Genomic DNA, 16,457 nt, shown 5'->3' on the forward strand with positions numbered 1-16,457 from the left:
AACGCCATTTCGCTCTTCTTCACTGGGATCTTGGCATTGAACGCGGGTTTGCTGGCATTGAAAGCCAATTGTGATTTTAGGTTGTTGCATGTGGGAAGTGAAATGGTGTTGAATGCTGCTGGCTTAGTGTTGAACACCATATATGGGTCTTCATGATAGTGGGAAGGTATGGAGTAGCGTTAAATGCCAATGCTGTGGCGTTAAACGCTATGGATCCATAGAGGTAGTGAATGTGGGATGCGGAGTGGTGTTGAACGCCAATGTCACGGCATTAAACGATGTGAGGCCAGAGAGTAATCATGGACTATTATATATTGTTTAAAAGCTCTGAAAGTTGGCTTTAATGCCACTAAAACTGTTTCATTTGGACCTCTATTAGCTCAAGTTATGTTCTTTGGAGTGTGATTAAGTTAGGGTTAATAACATCCACGAATTCTCTTTGCACTTGTCTTCAATTATTGGTTCCTCCTACATTTTTGGTATGCTTACAGCTCGGTTTCATGTTGCTGGTTCTCATATGGAAGTTTGATTTTCCACTTTTTATGGTTCTTATTATTGCTATCCTGAATGATGGTTTATTCTTTTTTCTTTGCTACTGTTTTTCCCTCTTTTGTGAAAAAAATATGTGTGAAGAGTTGTGCATATTATGATGTGGATGTGTGTTGTATAGTGTGTACTAGCTAGTATATGTGTGATGTATATATGTTTTGATGATATACTTTTTTTTTGTAAGTTGAAGAAGAATAAATATAGGTTTTTATGTCTAATGTGACTTTGCTTTGCATGTTAATGAATATATATATATATATAGATAGAAAGAAGTAGTAATGGGAGAAGCCTGATGAAGAACTTTAGCTTAAAAACAAATATAGAAAAGCGCGAAGTGTTCATACGAAACTACAAGCCTAAAGGCATAAGATGTAGATACAAGATAACAAGGCATTTATAAATGTATGAGTATAATAGCCATACTACAAAAAAAGGTCTATGGCCACGCTTTTTTTGCCACGCTTTAAAAGTAAAGCGTGGTAAAAAATGATCAATGACCACGCTTTTGTGAGGGTGGCGATTAAATAGAGATTTGGCCACGTTTTTTCTTGCCACGCTTTAAAAACGTGGCGAAAAAGGTCAACGGCCACGCTTTTGGAGAGATAGCAATTGATTAGAGATATGGCCACGTTTTTTTTTGCCACACTTCAAAAACGTGGCTATAGAATGAAACATGGTCGTTTTAAAAACGTGGCAACAGATCTTCATTATGGTTGCGGTTATGAAGCGTTGTCAAAGGGTTATTGAACAATGAAACCCTTATGACCCATAAGCTTCGATCCGGATCTCCTCCTCGCTCTTTATTGAACAAAGAAACCCTCGTTGCTCTCAACTCTCAACTCTCATCTCCATGGCAACCTTGGAAGAGGGCAGATCCCCGTTGTGCCATTAGCCTCGTCTCCTCCTCGTCACTAGCGTCGTCACTAGCGCCGATCTCCTCTGCATCTTCCTGCCACCATGCCCTAACCCTCACCATTGCCTTCCTTGTTATCGCGCTGCTACATCCCCTCCACCGCGCCTCCGCCTCGCATGTGCTACATCCCTCGTTCGTGTTTGCCTCGATTTTCCCTGCTGGTGAGTTCACCTCTGCTTTGCTCAATTTTCCCTGCTGGTGCGTTCGTCTCTCATACTCCCCCACTTCATACTCCTCCACTCATCTAATTACTCTCCTGAATTCACTTTTCTTTATTAGCTTATTTACTTTCTGCTTCCTACAGAATCATGTGTTTCAAATACATCGAAATGAACCCTAGGCACGCGTGTATTGCTCTTGTTAGTTTTGTGCCTTTGATTTCGTTTTAGCTTTCGCTAGGTTAAGAATCTGTTTCTCATTTGGTGAATTCGCATAGAAAACATTTGAGCTTTCTAGGGGGTTTCACACTCATAAAATAAAATGTTTCGCTCTGCTCTTCCTTATAAAAGGTATGAAAGATATTTAACTAACTGAAATTCATTTCACGGCACATGTAGAGGGAGGAAAAACTAGTTGATAAGATAATAAAATAGTTGAATTTTATCATATATATCAGCTAAATTATGGTGCTCTTAGTATTTTTCTGTAATAATATTATTAATTAAAAAGGTTGAATAAGCTAAGCCCTGCTGATGTCGATATCATTTAGTATGTTGGAAGTGATGATTGTGAAGAAGCTAGAGAGAATTGAATATTTACATTTTACATTTTAGTAAATTTCCTCACAAATCTTATTTGAATATAGAGTATCATGTTTGAATTAAACTCTAGATAATTAATTTTTTGTATCATTCTTATTCTCATAGAATTATAAAACTTAGAAATACTTGTTTAGTATGTTTAATGCGTGTTCTAAAAGTTTATTTTTATCCAAATTTTTATTATGTATTGGATTGATTAAATGTATAATTATTTTCTGTATTAAAAATTTGCAAATCATTGATATTATATGATGACACATTAGAGAGGATAATTTTACACTTTATTTTCGTAAAAACATAGAAACAGTTTGATACAAAGATTGCAGGGAAAGCCAGTCACGTGAAGAGGGAGGATAGTTGTCAGGTAGTTGCTAAACAAAGAACAAGTAAAAAAGGTGTGACAACAGAAGTTTAAGAAGGGAGAAAAGGCCCCGCTGAGGGGTGTGTGATGTGAGTAAGATTTTTTTGCTTCCATATGAAATTAATTATTAAGAAGATCTGTTTAAATCTTTCGTGGGGATGTATTTGTTGTAATTTTGTTTGTATTGTTTAGGATTAATGATTAATACAAGAGATTCTATTGCAAAGATATATGGAATCGTTAGATTAAGAAAACGTCAAGTAGGAAGAGAGAAAAGAGTTACGGATTTGAAGGACTTGAAAAGAAATTGTTCCATTTTGGTATTTTGCAATGACATGCTTCAAGTAGAGTCTTTATTTGGAAATAATTGAAAGAATACCCTATGCTTTCAAATAAATTAATGCTTTTTACTTATTCAAAATAAGCCTTATTTGATCTACTTCTATTGCCATTCAAGCCAAATGATTGTATAGAGTTAGTGTAGTTTGTGTTTTTGAACAATTTAGTGTAGTTAGTGTATTTATTGCTTGTAAATTGCACTGGCATTGTAGCTTGTAGGCATTAATTAAAATTGAAGGGAAGGGGTCCTAATGCATTTCCCCATCAGCAATCAGCAGCTCCCAACACTTGCTTCCATTTTCCCTTTTTTATTCCTTCACATTCACATCAACCCACTTTATACTTTGCATTAACTAGCAACCACTTTTTGTATAAAAGAAATATAAGTTTATTCATGTTTTTCAATTGGTGTTACCACAGTTATTTAAATTGTATTAAAGTTTAAGAAAATTGAAAACAAAATTATGGGTTAGGACTTGGCAGTATAGAAGTATAAATGGCACAGCATGATGAGTGGATTTTAGTAGTAGTAGAAAGAACAAATGTATTAGGCCATTTAAGGACATTCTACTCTCTTGCAATTTTTAATTAGCTGTTTGGGTTTCATTATTCATGTCCATTGGAGGGTTGTCTAAGTGAGAATTTGTCAATTTTTATCACAGATTCACAAAGCTAGTCGGTTTTGCCACTGCACTGATCTGTAAAGAACTCCAAGCACTGAAACCACTACTCAGGTAACCATTTTTGTATGCTGCTGAGTTAATTTCATTTGATAAATCATTGACAGTGAGTGGTCATGAGCAAAGAGCAATATATATTATAGCTACAGATATATATACATACGAATGTTTGACTTCCAATATAGACTTTGAATTTATTTTTTATTTGAATTAAAAAAAGGCGAATTTCAAATATATTATCAGTTTGAAATTTATCTACATTATCATTGAATTATGTGTCAATTATAAGAATAAATATGTGTGTGCTTTCTATTTGGCTTACCTTTTCATAAGGAATTAATTATGGGGCTGATTTAAAAGTGATTTTGTAGTTGTATCTGAATTTTCTTATGTTCTCGTTCTAGTATTGTTTTGAATGCATGTATGTAACGAGCTATAATATATATTTACAAGGAAATAATCAACCCAAAACACAAATCAATTATGGATTGGCTCTTTCCATTGAAAAAGTATTTTCAATGTAGCATTAGATTTTGTTGCAAATTTTAATATATTTCTTGTATTTGAGTATTAGTTTTCTAATGTATAAAACAATTATAGCAAAAGTCGTCACTAATAACTGTTTGATTTGTCTTGTAATAAAAATTGTATATTATATTTATAAGTTTGGTAATAAAAAAAGACTGAAAATTTATATTGTTCAGCGATGTAGATCAAGGAAAAGATTTTTTTTTTTAATTTGACAAGGCTTTCGCCACGCTTTAAAAGCGTGGCCGTATCTCTTGCTATTGCCACGCTTTAAAAGTGTGGCCCTATCTCTCCCTATCGCCACGCTTTAAAAGCGTGGCCATATCTCCCACCTACAGCCACGCTTTTAAAAGTGGCAATTTGTAAAAGGCGTGGCAAAAAAAGTGTGGCGATAGGCTGAAAAAAGTGTGGCGATAGAGCAACCGCCACCCTTTCAGAGGTCACCCTTTCAAAAGCATGGTGGTAGCTCAAAAAGCGTGGCAAAAAGCTATCGCCACACTTTTTTCAGTTTCTCGCCACGCTTTAAAAGCGTGGCAATAGATGTGTTTTCTTGTAAGTACTAGTCGCAGCCCGCGGAGTTTAGGCCGACTAGCTATATACATACATACAGAGTTTTGAAAGTTAAAACAGCATATAAAACATATCTCTCAAAGTTAGCCTTTAAGGAAAATAAAGATAAAAAAGTGAGACTACTAAACAAAATATCCAAAATAACTCCAAAAGATAATCAAGATCCTCGGCTCTGTTACCATCTCGCAATTTACCAAGGTGGATTACAACCTGCATATGAAAAACAACAAAAGAATATGGTATGAGAACCGAAGGTTCTTAGTATGATAACAGTGCCCAGTAATGTAAGATATAAGATCCTGGCATGTCAGAGGCAATCCTAGAACTTCATATCCGGCATAAGATTTAGACTAAAAGCATAACTAAATTTAAAACCATAACTTTAAAACCATAATAAAAATGGGGTAATCTAGCTTAGGGAATTTTCTAAACTAACATTCACACCGTTGTCTCACAGCCTTCACCAGCCTAACCGCCATGCGATCCCATCGCCACCACCTATCGAACCTCCTCAATCTCAGTAGAAAACACAAATAATTCATACAAGTAAAACACAAGTAATTATCAAGTAAAGCACAAGTAATTATCAAGTATAGGGAATTTTCTAAACTAACATTCACAGCGTTAGCTTTTTCTGCTTGCTTTTTTTTCTTTTTCTTTTATATTTTTTTTCGCAAGCTTCTTCTTTTTCACTGCTTTTTCTTACTTCAAGAATCAATTTTTTTTTATTTTCAGATTATCAATAACATTTCTCTTGTTCATCAATCTTTCAAGAGCCAACAATTTTAACATTCATATACAACAAGATAAAAAATAAGCATTGTTCAAGCATTCATTCAGAAAACAAAAAGTATTGTCACCACATCAATATAATTAAACTAAATTCAAGGATGAATTCGAAATTCATGTACTTATTGTTCTTTTGTATTAAAAACATTTTTCATTTAAAAAAGGTGAAGGATTCATGGAATTATTCATAGCCTTAAGACATAGTTACTAAATACTAATGATCATGTAGTAAAGACACAAACATAGACAAACATGAAGCTTAAAAACCAAAAAGCAGAGAGATAGGAACAAGGAAGTTAAGGAATGAGTCCACCTTAGTGATGGTAGCGCCTTCTCCTTGAAGGACCAATGGTGTTCTTGAGCTCCTCTATGTCTCTTCCTTGCCTTTGTTGCTCTTCCCTCATAGCTCTTTGATCTTCTCTAATCTCATTGAGAATGATGGAGTGCTCTTGATATTCTACCTTTAATTGGTTCATGTCATGACTCAATCCTTCTAGAGAAGTGTTGAGTTGTTCCCAATAGTTGTTTGGAGGAAAATGCATCCCTTAAGGCATCTCAAGGATTTCTTGATGATGAGCTTCTTCATGCGTCTCTTGAGATCCATGAATGGGTTCTCTTGTTTGCTCCATCCTCTTCTTAGTGATGGGCTTGTCCTCTTCAATGGGGCAAAAAGCAGAGAGATAGGAACAAGGAAGTTAAGGAATGAGTCCACCTTAGTGATGGTAGCGCCTTCTCCTTGAAGGACCAATGGTGTTCTTGAGCTCCTCTATGTCTCTTCCTTGCCTTTGTTGCTTTTCCCTCATAGCTCTTTGATCTTCTCTAATCTCATTGAGAATGATGGAGTGCTCTTGATGTTCCACCTTTAATTGGTTCATGTCATGACTCAATCCTTCTAGAGAAGTGTTGAGTTGTTCCTAATAGTTGTTTGGAGGAAAATGCATCCCTTAAGGCATCTCAAGGATTTCTTGATGATGAGCTTCTTCATGCGTCTCTTGAGATCCATGAATGGGTCTCTTGTTTGCTCCATCCTCTTCTTAGTGATGGGCTTGTCCTCTTCAATGGGGATGTCTCCTTCTATGACAACTCCAGCTAAATAGCATAGATGGCAAATGAGATGAGGAAAAGCTAGCCTTGCCAAGGTGAAGGGTTTTTCGGCTACTTTGTAGAGTTCTAGAGAGATGACTTCATGAACTTCTACTTCCTCTCCAATCATGATGCTATGGATTATGATGGCCCGATCCACAGTTACTTCCGATCAGTTGCTAGTAGGGATGATGGAGCGTTGGATGAACTCCAACCATCCTCTAGCCACATGCTTAAGGTCCAATCTTCTCAATTGAACCGGTTTGTCTTTTGAGCCTCTTTTTCATTGAGTTCCTTCCACACATATGCCCATGAGGACTTGGTCCAACCTTTGATCAAATTTGACCCTTCTAGTGTAGGGGCGTGCATCTTCTTGCATCATATGCAAGTTGAATGCCAACCTTACATTTTTCGGACTGAAATCTAAGCATTTATCCCGAACCATTGTAAGATAATTCTTTGGATTCGGGTTCATACTTTGATCATGGTTCCTAGTGATCCATGCGTTTGCATAGAACTCTTGAACCATTAAGATTCTGACTTGTTGAATGGGGTTGGTAAGAACTTTCCAACCTCTTCTTTGGATCTCTGTCGGATCTCCAGATACTCATTTTTCTTGAGCATGAAAGGGACCTTAGGGATCACCTTCTTCTTGGCCACAACTTCATAGAAGTGGTCTTGATGGGCTTTTGAGATGAATCTTTCCATCTCCCATGACTCGGAGGTGGAAGCTTTTGTCTTCCCTTTCCTCTATTTAAAGGTTCCTCCGGCTTTAGGTGCCATCAATGGTTATGAAAAAACAAAAAAAAGTTATGCTTTTACTGCACCAAACTTAGAATGTTACTCGCCCTCGAGCAAAAGAAGAAATAATAGATGAAGAAGAAGAAGATATAGAGGAGAGGGAGAGAGATGTGTATTCGGCCAAGAAGGAGAAGAGAGGGTTGTGTTGTGTGAAAATGAAGAAGTGTGGATGGGTTTATATAGTGGAGGGAGAGGGAGTAGGGTTCGGTCATTTAGGGTGGGTTTGGGTGGGAAAGAGATTTTGAATTTGAACGTAGGTGGGGTTTATGGGGAAGAGTGGTTGAATATGAGTGGTAAAGAGGTGATGGGGAAGAGAGATTGAGGTGATTGGTGAAGGTGTTTGGGGAAGAGTGTTATCGGATTGTGTGAAGAAGAGAGAAGGTGAGTTGAGGTAGGTGGGGATCCTGTGGGGTCTACAGATCCTGAGGTGATCTTGTGGGGTCCACAGATCCTGAGGTGTCAAGGATTTCTCATCCCTACACCCTTTAGGTGTGTAAAACGCCCTCTGTATGCAATCCTGGCGTTTAACGCCAGACTGCAGCATGTTTCTGGCGTTAAATGCCACTTCCATGCTTGATTTAGGCGTTCAACGCCAATCTGCAGCATGTTTTTGGCGTTGAACGCCACTTCCATGCTTGTTTCTGGAGTTTAATGCCAGCTCTCCTCAGGGTGTAATCCTGGCGTTTAAACACCAGACTGTTGCTTGTTTCTGGCATTCAACGCCAGCTTCATGTTCTGTTCTGGCGTTGAACGCCAGCCAGATGCTCCTTACTGGCGTTTAAACGCCAGTAAGCTCTTCCTCCAGGGTGTGCTTTTTCTTCTGTTGTTTTTTATTCTGTTTTTAATTTTTGCAATTGTTTTGTGACTCCACATGATCATAAACCTAATAAAACATAAAAGAACAATAGAAATATAGATAAATAAAAATTGGGTTGCCTCTAATAAGCACTTCTTTAATGTCAATAGCTTGACAATGAGCTCTCATGGAGCTTCACAGATGTTCAGAGTATTGTTGGGACCTCCCAACACCAAACTTAGAGTTTGAATGTGGGGGTTCAACACCAAACTTAGAGTTTGGTTGTGGCCTCCCAACACCAAACTTAGAGTTTGATTGCTGGGGCTTTGTTTGACTCTGTATTGAGAGAAGCTTATCGTGCCTCTTTTCCATGGTTGCAGAGGAAGGTTCTTGAGCTTTAAACACAAGGTAGTCCCCATTCAATTGAAGGACTAACTCTCCTCTGTCAACATCAATCACAGCTCCTGCTGTGGCTAGAAAGGGTCTTCCAAGAATGATGGATTCATTCTCATCCTTCCCAGTGTCTAAGATTATGAAATCAGCAGGGATGTAAAGACCTTTAACCTTTACCAACACGTTCTCTACCAATCCATAAGCTTATTTTATTGACTTGTCTGCCATCTCTAATGAGATTTCTGCCATAAGCTTCTCCATTACAGAGAGTGGCATAAGATTTATACCTGACCTCAGGTCACACAGAGCCTTCTCAAAGGTCATGGTGTCCAAGGTACAGGATGTTAAGAATTTACCAGGATCTTGTTTTTTTTGAGGTAGAGTTTGCTGAACCCATGTATCTAGTTCACTAATGAGCAAGGGAGGTTCATATTTCCAAGTCTCATTACCAAACAACTTGGCATTTAGCTTCATGATGGCTCCTAGATATTGAGCAACTTGCTCTTCAGTTACATCTTCATCCTCTTCAGAGGAAGAATAGTTCTCAGAGCTCATAAATAGCAGAAGGAAGTTTAATGGAATCTCGATGGTCTCTATATGAGCCTCAGATTCCTTTAGGTCCTCAATAGGGAACTCCTTTCTGTCTGGGAGACGTCCCATGAGGTCTTCCTCATTGGGATTCACGTCCTCCCCTTTCTCTTTGGATTCGGCCATTTTGATTATATCAATGGCCTTGCACTCCCTTTTTGGATTCTCTTCTGTATTGTTTGGGAGAGCACTAGGAGGAGTTTCAGTGATTTTCTGACTCAACTGGCCCATTTGTGCCTCCAAATTTCTAATAGAGGACCTTGTTTCACTCATGAAACTTAAAGTGGCCTTAGATAGATCAGAGACTATGTTTGCTAAGCTAGAGGGTTCTGCTCAGAATTCTCTATCTGTTGTTGAGAAGAAGATGGAAAAGGCTTGCTATTGCTAAGCCTGTTTCTTCCACCATTATTAAAGCCTTGTTGAGGCTTTTGTTGATCATTCCATGAGAAATTTGGATGATTTCTCCATGAAGAATTATAGGTGTTCCCATAGGGTTCACCCATGTAATTCAACTCTGCCATTGCAGGGTTCTCAGGATCATAAGCTTTTTCTTCAGAAGATGCCTCTTTAGTACTGTTGGATGTATTTTGCCATCCATTCAAACTCTGAGAGATCATGTTGACTTGTTGAGTCAACATTTTGTTCTGAGCCAATATGACATTCAGAGTATCAATTTCAAGAACTCCCCTCTTCTGAGGCGTCCCATTACTCACAAGATTCCTCTAAGAGGTGTACATGAATTGGTTAGTAGCAACCATGTCAATGAGTTCCTGAGCTTCTGTAGGCATTTTCTTCAGGTGAATAGATTCACCTGCAGAATGGTCTAATGACATCTTAGACAATTCAGACAGACCATCATAGAATATATCCATGATGGTCCATTTTAAAAGCATGTCAGAAGGACACTTTTTGGTCAACTGCTTGTATCTTTTCCAAGCTTCATAGAGGGATTCACTGTCTTTTTGCTTAAAGGTTTGAACATTCACTCTAATCTTACTCGACTTTTGAAGAGGAAAGAACTTGGCCAAGAAGGCCGTTACCAGCTTATCCCAAGAGTTCACGCTATATTTAGGTTGAGAGTCCAATCATACTCTAACTCTGTCTCTTATAGCAAAAGGGAAAAGCATAAGCCTGTAGACCTCGGGATCAACCCCATTGGTCTTAACAGTATCACAGATCTGCAAGAATTCAGTTAAGAACTGAAAAGGATCTTCTGATGGAAGTCCATGAAACTTGCAATTCTGTTGCATCAGAGAAACTAATTGAGGCTTTAGCTCAAAATTGTTTGCTCTAATGGCAGGGATTGAGATGCTTCTTCCATGTAATTTGGAATTTGGTGCAGTAAATTCACCAAGCATCTTCCTTGCATTATTGTTGTTATTATTTTCGGCTGCCATCTTCTTTTTCTGTTCGAAAATTTCAGTTGGGTCCTCTTTAGAGTACTGTGCTTTAGCTGCTCTTAGCTTCCTCTTCAATGTCTTTTCAGGTTCAGGATCAGCTTCAATAAGAATGCCTTTTTCTTTGTTCCTGCTCATATGAAAGAGAAGAAAACAAAGAAAGAAGAGGAATCCTTTATGTCACATTATAGAGATTTCTTTATGTGAGTAGAAAAAGAGGAGAATAGATGAAAGAGAAGAAAAATTCGAACACAGAAGAGAGAAGAGGGTTCGAATTTTTGAGATGAAGAGAAGTGTTAGTAATTGAATAAATAAATAGAAGAAGATGAGAAGGAGAGAATTTCGAAAATTGTTTTTGAAAAATTGGTTAGTGATTTTCGAAAATTAAGAGAAGAAATAAAATTAAAATTAAAAGTTTGAAACAATTAGTTAATTAAAAAGAATTTAAAAAAAAAAGAGAGGTAATTTTCGAAAATTAGAGAGAGGAAAGTAGTTATGTGGTTTTGAAAAAGATAAAAAATAGTAAAACAAACAAAAGTCAATTAGTTAGTTGAAAAAGATTTAAAATTCAATTTAAAAAAAAAAAGATATGATTTGAAAAAGATTTGATTTTTTTTAAAATTAAAATTGATTACTTGACTAACAGGAAACTAAAAGATATAATTCTAAAATTTAAAGATTGAACCTTTCTTAACAAGAAAGTAACAAACTTCAAATTTTTGAATCAATCACATTAATTGTTAGTAAAGTTTTCGAAATTTTGAAATAAAGATAAGAAAAGATTTTGAAAAATATTTCAAATTTTTGAAAATCATAAAAGAAAAATGAAAAAGATTTGATTTTTGAAAAAGATTTTGGAAAGATAGGATTTTAAAATTGAAATCTTGACTTGACTAACAAGAAATAACTTATTTTAAAAATTTTTGACTAAGTCAACCCAAAGATTTCGAAAATTATGAGCAAAACAAGGAAAATATTTTTTTTTGAATTTTTAATGATGAGAGAGAAAAACACAAATATGACTCAAAACATGAAAATTTTGGATCAAAACCAATGATGCATGCAAGAACACTATGAATGTCAAGATGAACACCAAGAACACTTTGAAGATCAAGATGAACATCAAGACTTATTTTTGAAAAATTTTCAAGAAAAGAAAAACATGCAAGACACCAAACTTAGAAATTTTTCATGCTTAGACACTATGAATGCAAGAATGCATATGAAAAACAACAAAAGACACAAAACAAGAAAATATGAAGATCAAACAAGAAGACTTACCAAGAATAACTTGAAGATCATGAAGAACATCATGCATGAGTTTTCAAAAAATGCACAAATTTTTAAAAATATGCAATTCAAACCAAACTTAAAAATTGACATTAGACTTAAACAAGAAACACAAAAATATTTTTGGTTTTTATGATTTTATTAATTTTTTTATAATTTTTTTTCGAAAATTACTTTTTGGAAAAAACGAAAACAAAGAAAATTTTTTGAAAGATTTTTGAAAATTTTTTGAAAAGAAAATTACCTAATCTGAGCAATAAGATGAACCGTCAGTTGTCCAAACTCAAACAGTCCCCGGCAACGGCGTCAAAAACTTGGTGCGTGTAAATTGTGATCATCAACAATGGCGCCAATAGACTTGGAGCTCTCAAACGTGAATCACACTTTGTCACAACTTCGCACAACTAACCAGTAAGTGCACTGGGTCGTCCAAGTAATACCTTACGTGAGTAAGGGTCGATCCCATGGAGATTGTTGGTATGAAGCAAGCTATGGTCATCTTATAAATCTCAGTCAGGCGGATTCAAATGGTTATAATGGTTTTTGAATATAAAGATAAATAAAGCATAAAATAAAGATAGAGATACTTATGTAATTCATTGGTGGGAATTTCAGATAAGCGCTTGAAGATGTTGTGTTCCTTCTGAATCTCTGCTTTTCTACTGCTTTCATCCAATCATTCTTACTCCTTTCTATGGCAAGCTGTATGTAGGGCATCACCGTTGTCAATGGCTACTTCCCATCCTCTCAGTGAAAATGGTCCAAATGCTCTGTCACAGCACGGCTAATCATCTGTCGGTTCTCGATCATGTCGGAATAGAATCCATTGATTCTTTTGCGTCTGTCACTACGCCCAACAATCCCTGAAGCTCGTCACAGTCATTCAATCCCTGAATCCTACTCGGAATACCACAGACAGGGTTTAGCCTTTCTGGATTCTCAAGAATGACTGCCAATAATTCTGGCTTATACCACGAAGACTCTGATCTTTCGAAATGGAGGCTAAGAGACACGCGCTCGATCTAAGGTAGAACGGGAGTGGTTATCAGGCATGCGTTCATAAGGACGGATGATGATGAGTGTCACGGATCATCACATCCATCAGGTTGAAGTGCAGCGAATATCTTAGAATAAGAATAAGCTTGAATTGAATAGAAGAACAATAGTAATTGCATTAATTATCGAGGTACAGCAGAGCTCTACACCTTAATCTATTGTGTGTAGAAACTCCACCTCTAAAAATACATAAGTGTTGGTCCAGGCATGGCCGAGAGGCCAGCCCCCAAAACGTGATCAATAGTCTCCTAAGATGAACAATTGATTAAACTGAGACCAAAGATGTCTAATATAATAATAAAATGTCCTATTTATACTAGACTAGTTACTAGGGTTTACAGAAATAAGTCTTAGTGTAGAAATCCACTTTCGGGGCCCACTTGATGTGTGCTTGGGCTGAGCTTGAGCTTTACACGTGCAGAGGCTTCTCTTGGAGTTAAACGCCAAGTTGTAACGTCTGTTTAGCGTTTAACTCTGGTTTGTGACGTGTTTCTGGCGTTTTACTCCAGAATGCAGCATGGAACTGGTGTTAAACGCCAGTTTGCGTCATCTAAACTCGAATAAAGTATGGACTATTATATATTTCTGAAAAGCCTTGGATGTCTACTTTCCAACGCAGTTGAGAGTGCACCATTTGGAATTCTGTAGCTCCAAAAAATCTATTTTGAGTGCAGGGAGGTCAGAATCCAACAGCATTAGCAGTCCTTTGTCAGCCTCCTATCAGATTTTTGCTCAGGTCCCTCAATTTCAGCTAGAAATTACCTGAAATCACAGAAAAACACACAAACTCATAGTAAAATCTAGAAATGTGAATTTTGCATAAAAACTAATAAAAACATCCCTAAAAGTAGCTAGATCCTACTTAAAACTACCTAAAAACAATGCCAAAAAGCGTATAAATTATCCACTCATAAGTAGCATTCTTGATATCCGGAAAGTCTAAACCTTGTCTGTGGTATTTCGAGTAGGATTTGGGATGAGATGACTGTGACGAGCTTCAAACTCGTGACTGTTGGGCGCAGTGACAGTGTGCAAAAGGATCAATGGATCTTATTCCGACACGATCGAGAGCCGACAGCTGATTAGCCATGCGGGAGTCCGTAGCGGATATGTTTTCGCTGAGAGGACGGATGGTAGCCATTGATAACAGTGATCCACCAACATGCAACTTGCCATGGAAGGGAGTACGCATGATTGGATGAGGACAATAGAAAATCAGAGGCTCAGAGGGAACAAAGCATCTCCATACGCTTATCTAAAATTTTCACCAATGAATTGCATAAGTATCTCTATCCTATTTTATGTTTTATTTCTTTTTTAATTAGCAAAACCTCATAACCCTTTGAATCCGCCTGACTGAGATTTACTAGATGACCATAGATTGCTTCAAGCCGACAATCTCCGTGTGATCGACCCTTACTCACGTAAGGTATTACTTGGACGACCTAGTGCACTTGCTGGTCAGTTGTGCGGAGTTGTGGGAAAAGTGTGAACTCACGATTTTGTGTACCAAGTTTTTGGCGCCGTTGCCGGGGATTGTTCAAGTTTGGACAACTGACGGTTCATCTTATTGCTTAGATTATGTAATTTTCTTCTTCTTCTATTTTCAAAAAGTTTTCAAAAATCTTTCAAAAAAAATTCTCTTCTTTTTCGTTTTTTTCAAAACAATTTTCAAAAAATTACAAATTTTTTTTATAAAATCATAAAATCAAAAATATTTTGCATTTCTTATTTGAGTCTAGTGTCAAATTTTAAGTTTGGTGTCAATTGCATGTTTTTATTTTTCTAGCATTTTTTGAAAATTCATGCATTATGTTCTTCATGATATTCAAGTTGTTCTTGATGATTATCTTGGTTTGATCTTGTGATTTTCTTGTTTTGTGTCTTTTCTTGTTTTTCATATGCATTTTCGAATTTTTAGAGTCAAAAGTTTGGTTTCTTGCATGTGTTTCTTTTCTTAAAAATTTTTCAAAAATAAGTTCTTGAGTTCATCATCATCTTCAAAGTGTTCTTGGTGTTCATCTTGAAATTCAAAGTGTTCTTGCATGCATTTTTTGTTTTGATCTTAAATTCTCATGTTTTGAGTCATTTTTGTATTTTTCTCTTTCCACATTAAAAATTAAAAAATAAAAAATATCTTTCCCTTATTTCTCTCATAAATTTCAAAATTTTGGATTGACTCAGTCAAATTTTTTTTTTTAAATTTAGTTGTTTCTTGTTAGTCAAGTCAAAATTTCAATTTAAAAATTCTATCTTTTCAAATCTTTTTTCAAAAATCAAATCTTTTTTATTTTTCTTCTTAATATTTTTGAAAATTTAAAAAATTAATTTTCAAAAATTTTTTCTTATTTTTTTTCATATTTTTGAAAACCTTGCTAACAATTAAGGATTTGATTAAAAAAATTTTAAGCTTGTTACTTTCTTGTTGAGAAAGGTTCAATTTTTAAATTCTAAAATCATATCTTTTAGTTTATTGTTAGTCAAGTCATCAATTTTAATTTTAAAAATAAAATCTTTTTCAATCATATCTTTTCAAATATATATTTTTCAATCAAATCTTTTTCAAATTTTAATTTCAAAATCTTTTTCTAACTTCTTATCTTTTCAAAAGTACTATTTCTTATCTTTTTCAAAACAACCTAATTACTTTTTCACTTCTCAATTTTCGAAAATCACTAACAACTTTTTTAAAAATCTTTTTAATTAACTAATTATTTTAAACTCTAATTTTATTTTATTCCTTTCTTAATTTTCGATACTAACTAATATTTAAATAAAAACAAAAATATTTTTCCTTTTATTTAATATTCGAATTCCCTCTCTCTCATCTCTTTCTATTTATTTATTTATTTACTAACACTTCTCTCCTTCTTAAAATTCGAACCCTCTCTCCCACTCTGTGTTCGAATTCTCTTTATTTTCTCTCTACCTCATTCTTCTCTTCTTCTCTTCTTCTACTCACACAAAGAAATCTCTATACTGTGACATAGAGGATTTCTCTTCTTTTCTGTTCTTTTCTTTTTCACATGAGCAGGAACAAGGATAAGGATATTCTTGTTGAAGCCGATCCTGAACCTAAAAGGACTCTGAAGAGGAAGCTAAGAGAAGCTAAAGCACAACTCTCTGGAGAGGACCTGACAAAAATTTTTGAAAAAGAAGAAGACATGGCAACCAAAAATAATAACAATAATGCAAGGAAGATGCTTGGTGACTATGTTGCACCAGCTTCAAACTTCTATGGAAGAAGCATCTCAATTCCTGCCATTGGAGCAAACAACTTTGAGCTTAAGCCTCAATTAGTTTCTCTATTGCAGCAGAACTGCAAGTTTTATGGACTTCCATCAAAAGATCCTAATCAGTTCTTATCTGAATTCTTGCAGATCTGTGATACTGTTAAGACCAATGGGGTTGATCCCGAGATCTACAGACTTATGCTTTTCCCTTTTGCTGTGAGAGATGGAGCTAGGACATGGTTGGACTCACAACCTAGAGAAAGTCTGAACTCTTAGAATAAGCTAGTCAATGCTTTCTTGACCAAATTCTTTCCACCTCTAAAGATGAGT

General features: G+C 35.8%; 1 long non-coding RNA gene across 1 annotated transcript; it reads left to right on the plus strand.

The window, feature by feature from the left end:
• The first annotated feature begins 1,306 nt into the window (after positions 1 to 1,306).
• On the plus strand, positions 1,307 to 5,296 carry LOC130936476 (uncharacterized). The gene is made up of 3 exons (XR_009068116.1): positions 1,307 to 1,623; positions 2,550 to 2,673; positions 3,586 to 5,296. It is a non-coding gene; the product is annotated as an uncharacterized LOC130936476 (long non-coding RNA).
• Positions 5,297 to 16,457: the final 11,161 nt, after the last annotated feature.

Source organism: Arachis stenosperma, chromosome 6 (assembly GCF_014773155.1).
Source record: "Arachis stenosperma cultivar V10309 chromosome 6, arast.V10309.gnm1.PFL2, whole genome shotgun sequence".
Lineage (NCBI taxonomy): Eukaryota > Viridiplantae > Streptophyta > Magnoliopsida > Fabales > Fabaceae > Arachis > Arachis stenosperma.